General features: G+C 47.4%; 1 long non-coding RNA gene across 2 annotated transcripts; it reads left to right on the top strand.

The window, feature by feature from the left end:
* The first annotated feature begins 119 nt into the window (after window positions 1-119).
* LOC124235980 (uncharacterized) lies at window positions 120-5,298 on the top strand. Of its 2 annotated transcripts, none has more exons than XR_006887617.1 (3): window positions 120-1,109; window positions 4,181-4,331; window positions 5,097-5,298. It is a non-coding gene; the product is annotated as an uncharacterized LOC124235980 (long non-coding RNA). The 2 variants fall into 2 exon arrangements; XR_006887616.1 differs by having other exon boundaries at window positions 120-3,906.
* Window positions 5,299-8,758: the final 3,460 nt, after the last annotated feature.

Below are 8,758 nucleotides of genomic sequence, written 5' to 3'. Positions count from 1 at the left end.
GGGCTGACGTGAAGGGATGCAAAACAGCTCCTCCTAAGCCAGCTCGCAGAGGAAGAGAGAGACAGAAAAGCAGCCCTTTTATCTCTCTTTTGTTTTCTCACTTCCTTCCACCCCCCCAACACCCCCCTTTTGTCAGCCCAAGTTTTCTTTTCTCTTTCTACCGCAGAGAGGATTTTTCTTCCTTTCTTTCTCTCTCTTTCGGTTCAACTCTCCCACTCAAATGGAAAGCCTGCAGGCTTTTCTCTCTCCTTTTTTTTTTTCCCTCTTCCTTCTTCCTCCTTTCTTATTTCTCTAAAAGGGTTTTGTTTGCTGGGAGAGTTTCGTTTGAAAATCAAGTCACGCCTTTTTTCCTCCTTTTCTTTCTTTCTGTTTTTTTTTTTTTTTTTCTCTCCTCTCAGCAGAAAAGGGGAACAAAGATTAACTGAAGCGGGGGAGAGGGGGAGCGGCAGATCCTCGCCTGGCACTGGGGGGCCCGGCACAAAGGGGCCCCGGGGCCTGGGCCCGTGGGCAGCCGGGCGCCCTGGCGAGCGCGGCGGCGGGTGGGGGCCGGGCCCTCCGAAGTGCGGCGGGGCCGCGCGGTCGCCCCTCCCGGGCCGGCGCCGGAGGCCGGGCTGCTCCTCGCTGCCGGGTTTCTCAAGTAGGCAGATGGGCTCGGAGCTCAGCCCCGCAGAGCGCCGGACTGGGAGAGCCTTCAACAGCTGTTTGCAGAGCCCTGGACGGCAGGCTCGAGGGTGCGGCCCGGCTAGGAAGGGGCTCGGCGCCTCGGGGGCGCCCCGGTCCCCGCCTGGCCCCCCGGGCTCACTGCTGGGGGCGCCTCCTTGCAGGGCCGCGGGGCTGGGCGCAGCCTGGCCGCCCTCCAGCCCCCTGGCAGGCCGGACCCTCGGCCTCCATCCTCCAGAACGCCCGCCACTCCGAGCCGCCTCTCGGCTCCGACGCTGGGCCCGTCCCGAGTCCTCGGACAGAACCGGGCAGAGCCGCCACGAGGGGTCACTTCTTCGTGGGGCGCCTGGGCGTGCTCGCAAGCCCTGCTCTGCCCTCTCCGGAGAAGTGGGGAGAAGACAGGGGAAAAGTTCCCAGAGCAAAGTTGGCCACATTTCTCATTTTCCCAAGTGAGTATTGAGCACCTGCTGGATGCCTGGCCCTTGGGCTGGGGCTGCTGCCAGGGGCTGGGGAGAAACGTGGGGTCGTCATAGGCCCCGAGAGGTTCCACAGGAAACAATGCCAGAGGAGGCCGCAGCTCGGGACCAGGTCATCGAGAGGAAGGAAAGGCTGGATGCTCTCCCCTCCCTCCTCTCTTCCTTCCCCTTCTCTTCCTTCCTCCCGGCTGCATCTCCTTGGCTCCACCCCTTCTCCTCATCAATTCCTCCCACACTTCCCTGCTCTCCCCGGCTTTTCACTGAAGGGTCCCTTCTCCCAGCGAGGAACAGATGCTGCGCCCCATTGTCTCTCCCCCCCCCCCCAGTGACTGCCGCCTCCCGGGGACGGGACCTGCCACTCTTCACCCCTCCCCCCCAGCGCGGAGGCCTGGGTCTTTAGAGACTGGAGCCCCAAGGCCACTGCCCCTCACCCCACCTCAACCAGCTCCTGATCTTGTGAGCAATGACTCCAGTCACTCAGAACGTGATTTGTTTCTGACCGGGAGTGAGATAAACAGTAGCCTGGAACTTTGCCTTAGCAAGGAAGACACCATGTTAACATCAGTGCACTGAGTCCCCGATGACCCACTACCCCCGCTTCGTAGATACGGGAAGCCACATTTCTGTCATTTTATATCCTCCCACTTAGTACAACTAAGCTGTATCTGCAAACAAAGCAAAACACAGCTCAGATAGTCAAGCATTCATTTAACACACACTTCCTGAGGACCTGCTCTGTGCCCGCCACCGTGCTGGGTGCTCAGGACGCAACCATAGCATACACGGCCCTCGCTTGGTCTTTGCAGACTGGCAGACAGGCAACCACAATGCTGTGTGATGCATGCAAGGATGGACCAAGGAAGCACCTAAGAGGGTACTTGGGTTAGAGTGGTCAGGGATGGCTTCCTGGAGGAGGTTACATCTAGACAAGTAGCCCGTGCCAGGCAAATGCCTGGGAAGGTGCAGCCTGTCTAGAGGCTCCAGGGCAGGAGAACACATTCTCACAGATTCTTAGAACTGCCACAAGTATTTGCTGCAGTGTGGAGTACGAGGAGGAGAGTGGGGAGTGAGGACAGTGTCAGGGCACGAGTGGGGGAGGGGTGGGTATCAGGGAGATGTTCAGATGGTAGCCCCTCCTGTTCGCTAACCCCATGACCTTAATGAGAGCCTTCGTGGATGACTTAGACTTGGTTTCCTCACTGATAAATGGGGGTAGGAAGAGCTAGGGCTGTAGAGACAGGGTCCAGGTTTACTTGCTGTGTGTCCCTGGGCCGGTTGACCTGAGTTTTCTCATCTGTAACACTGCAATGAAAACACCTGACTCACAGGGTTGTTGTGAGACTTAATGAGCGCAGGTCCAGCACAGTGTCTGGTACATAAGCGCCCACACATCTTAGCTTTCCTTTGTTATTATTATAAATCGGGGAGTGACTGGGAGGTGCCCTTACCACCTGGAAATGAGATTATCTTCTGGGTTGGAACCAGAATGACTCACCATGCCAGAAATGCAGTGAGCTGGCTGTGGAGGAAGCATTCCGTCTAAGATGCCCTGTGTCCCAACGGGTGGCTGGGCTTGGGGTACACCTGCGTCTGATCAGGATGGCCAGGGTGTCTCAGGAACATGAGTGGAATGTGGAGACTGGTGATGAAGGCCTGGCCTGATCAGCAGAGTTATGGCCTGCCTGAAGAACAAAGGAATCAGAAGAGAATGGGCCTCATAAAATCCAGGAGGGCCCCTAGGAGGAGGCAGCTGGCTCTGTTTGCTCAGTGGAGAGAAGTAGACACAGAAGTTCACGCTGTGGGGGAGAGAAGGGGCGAAGGGGTTATTGACTCCTCCAGAGCCCCCGAATTAAATCTGTCAAAAGCTCTTAGTCTTTTGCTTGGGTTCCTCGTTCCCCAAGCATCCTGCAGAGGAACTGGGCACCAGCGAGATGCCCCCTGGATCCAGGTAGACACAAGTGTTCCAGTTCTGCGTTGTAAACACTTCACGTTGCTGTTATTTCTTTATGACACAAGTTCATTGTGAAAGAATTTGAAAATCAGCTAAGCAGAACTGAAGAAGAACCCCCGTGGAGACATTATATTTGGGTGCATATCCCTGGACACTTTATAGCTACGCATCTACATGTAAATGCACATTGTAATAAAACTATGTAAATGTTGTTAAGCAAATGAATGACTTTACATGTAAATACATTATTTTTACCAAATTAACAAAATGGCATAACACTATGCTTACTGAATGGCAGCCATTTTTGCCCAGTAATATGTCACAAATACATTTCCCTGTCTACAAACATCCCCATTATCATTCTTAGCGAATGATATTATTCTGTGGTATGCGTGTATCTTAATTTGTTTAAACAAATCGTTGAACCCAGGGGAGGTTTCGGTGGTTCCCTTTTATGGACCTGCTGTGAGAGACATACGTGTTCAGTTACCTTTGTGCCAGGTAGGGGTCCTATGCTGCCCATTTTACCTATAAGGAGACTGAGTCACAGAAAAGTTGAAAAACTTCCCAGGGTCACAGCTATGAGTGACTGAGCCAGAATTTGCAGCCAGAGTTTCCAATTGGGAGTTCCTGTCTGCATCTCTGTTTTCTACTTTTCTTCAGAGCAACTGTGCCCTGCACGTACCTCCCCACTGTCTTTTTCTCTCACAGATTGCCTCCCTGTGAGAACCTGTCTGGGCAGGTGACCCACTTCCTTCTGTGACACCTTTTACCTTCAGTAATGTCCACCTCCTGGGGTTGTTGGGAACAATGAAGTAGGTAATATAGTATGTGTAATGCATGATACTGTACGTCATAAACTGCGAAGCCTGTGTGAATGTCAGGGGGTACCAGCAAGGGCCTAAACTCATGGCCAGTATTTAGCCTGATGTGCCCAAACCCAGGAAGGAAATTTCCAGGTTCACACTAGAGAGAAATCAGCTGTTCGGATGCAGAAGCAGTAGGTGGAGGCGTTTTGGGAGCTCCCCTACAGCTGAGATGGGAAGGGAGGTCTGTTGTTATAAGGTTTATTAATCCTCATGATTTCCCTAAGGGAGGATGCAGGCATGCCACAGACCTTCCAGAATGTTCATTGCCATCTCTGAAGACCTGACGAATCTTGTAAACTCAGAGAAGGGAGGAAACACAGCTCTTCAGTGTTTCAGTTGACATATTCATCAGAGTCACTGCCAGGAGATTAGCAGGTGATTATTAAAATCTGTTTCTTTTGTTGGCAGAACCAAATAACCATTTTTAAAAATATCGGTGGATTGGCAATATCGAATATTCAATTTTCCGTATTGAACCTGCCACCTGGAATCCAGCTAATGGAAGGTGTAGGACCTTGGGGTTGAATTGAAAGGGGCTGCAGAAAGTAGAGGTGGACCCAGGGGGAGATGGGAGGGGGACCTGGAACTGGCAGAGAGTCGCTGAGAACTAAGTTAATGATGGGAGTCCCAGAGAAGTGTTGGGCAGCAGCTCAAAATCCTTAGAAGTATGGCAACAATTTAGGAATACTCAGTTTGTGGGGAAAACTGAAAGAAAGTAAAATCTGCATGGATTGATGGGGTGAACATATGATATTTGTGAATTATTTTTCCAGGAGTAATGAGTGACAGGGTGCATCAAATACCACCCCCCAACACACACACCTCTGTTGTCACCAAGGGTGCATATTTGCACGGCTTTATTCCCATCATGACTTGGACCAATAAGTTAACTGGCCTTATTTGCATAATTATAAGAATAAGAAAAAGCTGAAAAAACATGAGCCATTGACCATAAACAGGAAACTGCCAGCTTCACCAAACAGTTAAAAACAAATGAATACGTAAAAGCCACAAGGATGACACATATTGGTATGGTGGTGGTGGGGAAGGGGTCTAATTAGTGCAGAGCCTGGAAGGTGATTTGATATAATAGATCAAGAGAAGTTTACAGGTTTATACCCTTTGATTCAATAACTTTAGATCTGGAAATCTATTCGAGAGAAAGAATCAGCAATGTGGACGAAGATGTGTGTTAAGGATGTTGATCAAAGTATTACTTATTTTGGCAAAAATTACAAACCAAGGGGCTGGCCCCGTGGCCGAGTGGTTAAGTTCGCGCGCTCCGCTGCAGGCGGCCCAGTGTTTCGTTAGTTCGAATCCTGGGCGCGGACATGGCACTGCTCATCAGACCACGCTGAGGCGGCGTCCCACATGCCACAACTAGAAGAACCCACAACGAAGAACAACGAAGAATACACAACTATGTACCGGGGGGGGCTTTGGGGAGAAAAAGGAAAAAATAAAGTCTTAAAAAAAAAAAAAAAAAAAAAAAAAATTACAAACCAAAAAAAGACGGGAGGAGGAAGGAAGGAAATAACCCAAGTATTCAACAATGAGGAAATGTCTAAAGAAGTTATAGCATGCATATTGGATGTAATACTATCCAACTATTAAAAATCATGTTTTTAAAGAATATTCAATGACCTGGAAAATGTAATACACTGAGCGAGATACAAAACTGTATATGCTTCAGAATTATGTTTTTGATTAACTTTGTATACACGTATATATTTATCAAAAAAATACATATAAAATACTTGGAAAGAAATACAAACAAGTTAAAGAGTTATTGCTGTTTGTTGGAATTATAGGTGATTTTTATTTTGTTCTCTGTCTCTTGGTGTATTTGCCAAATTTCTGTAATGATTATATTATTTTTAAACAATAACTTTTAAGTTTAGAGAACAAGATCCAGGCTTCTCATTCACTCCACAGTCAGTGGTGCGAAGACCCAGGCCAGGCCTGCATGGAGCTTCCAGTCCTCAGGACAAACAGCCAGGCGGACAGGAAGTTGCGCGACAGGACGCAGTGACTTCTTATCCCCTGGAAATGTTCAGAGACCTAGAAGGAAAGAGGAACCCAGCGTCTGGTTGCTGATGATTTGGGCTCCGGGCTGAATAGACTATCTATTGTGACAGTGTATTGTGTAAAAAGAGAATGGGGCTTTTTGTGAAGGGAGATAAAGAGGTGTGGGGTGGGAACTGTGAGGATGGGGGAGGAGGAGGCGGGCCTGGAAGCAGTGGGTGGACTGTGGGCAGGGTGGCTCTGAAGGTCCCTCCAATTTGTCCTCCCCTGCCTGGGTCACAGTGTCCAGGACCAGTCAGTACCTGGTGCTGCATTCAGAACAGGGGCTCAGTATGTGTCTGTTGTCCATAAGTGTGGATGGATGAATGAGTGTGTAACATCAGGGATCACTCATGAATTTCCTTTAAGGCATTAATTAAACATGTCTGACAAAGAAAGACTCCATTGTGAAGCTGTGATGATGAGTAAGACAGGAGGGGAATTTATAGTCCTCTCCACCAAGGCAGCAAGGTGTGTGTGTGTGTGTCTGCTTCAGTGTCAGGAAGGACCTGGGTTCGAGTATGAATGCGGGACTAACTGGGGTCTGAGGAACTCTTGGCTGTGGCGACTTGCCGGCTTCTTGACCTTGGCCAGACTCAGTCTCTGAATGCTTTACCGCCCAGAAAATGGGCTTAGGGCGACCTATGTTGGCCAAGGAGATCAAATGAGATAATGCATGCAGGATAATGCCGTGTGGATAGGAAAGCACTCTGGCAAGAGGACAGGCTATCAATGTTAGTAGCATTACTTGTCAACTCTCAGGCATCACCTGCGTGGCTGGGGTGGGGCCGAGCGCCATGGGGTGATGGCTTTGCCGTGTAGAATCTTCAGATGCGAATTCTCTTTTCGATCCTACCCCTTTGCCTTTATTCCTCACTTCATCAACAAACATAGATTGAGAGCCCACAATGTGCCGGCCACCCTGAGGGGTCTCCCAGGCAACCAAGGGTGACAGATGTCAGACCAGCAATGCCTTATACAAAAACAGAAGGGGGTACACAGGTCTTCTCTTTGGGAAGCCTTCTGTGATGTTTAAACCGAGTCTTGAAAGAAAAGTGGGAACCTGCTCAGCAGCACGGAGGATGGGGCGTTGAGCAGGGGAACAGAATGCAGGAAGTTGCTTAACCTCTCGCAGCCTCAGTTTCCTGCTCTGAAGACTCCCACCTCACACTGAATGGGACAGTACATGCAAAGTGCCCACCACAGTGCCTGGCCTTCAGTCGGTTCTAAAAAAAGCCAGTTCTTTGTCCCTTCTGTATCAAAATCACTTCCTCTTTGAAACTTACTTCCTGTTCGCATTTTGCTGTTTTCCCCAGTTCCTGGAGATGTATTGGCTGTTGGCATGGGTTGTACGTTACTCAGCGTATTTTCCAGGATCCGCAAATAATTTTAAAAATGGATCATGTTTTCCACCATAAAGAAAATCCCAATAAATTTGAAATACAGATGTCATATGGACCACATTTTATGTTCACATTATGCTAAAACTAGAAATTAATGTTAGAAATCAACTATTTAGAATTCTCCAAAACAGCCTTTGGAGGATAAAGGAGAAAATCAAGAATAAAAATGTTAATTTAGAAGATAACCCAAAGAACTGCATTTATGGAAAACAACAGTATGCATGCAAAACTTTACTCAAAGATTTATTTAGCTTTTAAAATGATTTTATTATTAAACCCAGAAAAACTTAAGCAAACAAAATACTCATTAAATAATTTAGAAATATTAAAAAAAAAACCCTAATAAAGATGAGGAAAGAAAGAATCAGAAAAAAATAAATGAGAAAATATAAGAACAATCGAATTAATACATATGTCCTTGAGCTAGTTCTCATTGTAAAAACAAAGTCTAAATAATACAATGTACAAATGTAATGAATGGTAAAAAAAAAAAAACAAAAACCCAGAAACAAACAGAACTTAAGGTGAAATGGTGGAAATGACAAGAGAAATAGACTTTAAATGTATACAAGGATATTATGTGAAATTGCTGACAAATTCGAAAACTTCACGGAAATAATTTTCTGGAAAAAAAATAGAGAAGTTTCTCTCTTTGACAGAATCAGAAGCAGAAACTCTAAACCACCTCCTTCAGTTTCTGCTCAAACGGCCCTTGGACAAGGCCCCCTGCCCAGCTCTCGGGAACCGCTCGTCTTGGCCCTGCCCTCTTTCTTTCTCCTCGGCAGCACTTGGTACCATCGGATGTGCCGTCTACCTGATCGATTACTTGTCTCCCCTCTTCTCTCCCCACGAGAATGTGAGCTTCCTGAGAAGAGAGAACTTTGTTTTGTTTTTTTAAGGAAACTTTTTATTTTGTGATAATTGTGTTTTTTTAATTAAACGTTTTCTTTTGAGATAATTGTTGGAAAACGGTTTTGCTCACTGCCGCATCCCTGCTGCACAGAGTTGGTCCTGGCACATAGCAGGCACTTAAAATAAATATGATTTTAATGAATAAAAGAGTTGCAGAAGAATTTAAGAAAGATATCAGGAACACTGTCCCCAAAAGTTCCAAGTCCACGTGGCTTTCCTGGGGAGGAGGTGGGTGTCTTCTCAAGTTTTGAGGCCTAAGTAACCCCCTGTTATGTAAATTAATCCAGAATATAGCATTTTCTTTCCTGAAGAAAACTACAATTTTTTTCCCTAAGGCGTATGAGAGAAGACTTGAATATGCAGAGACATACCGTATGCCTGACGCAAAGGCTAAATGCTGTAAAGATGGAGAGGTCAAATCAC

Source organism: Equus quagga, chromosome 2, assembly GCF_021613505.1.
Source record: "Equus quagga isolate Etosha38 chromosome 2, UCLA_HA_Equagga_1.0, whole genome shotgun sequence".
In the NCBI taxonomy this organism is placed as follows: Eukaryota; Metazoa; Chordata; class Mammalia; order Perissodactyla; family Equidae; genus Equus; species Equus quagga.
The sequence above is the reverse complement of the archived record's forward strand: the minus strand, read 5'-3'. Positions and strand labels throughout refer to the sequence as shown.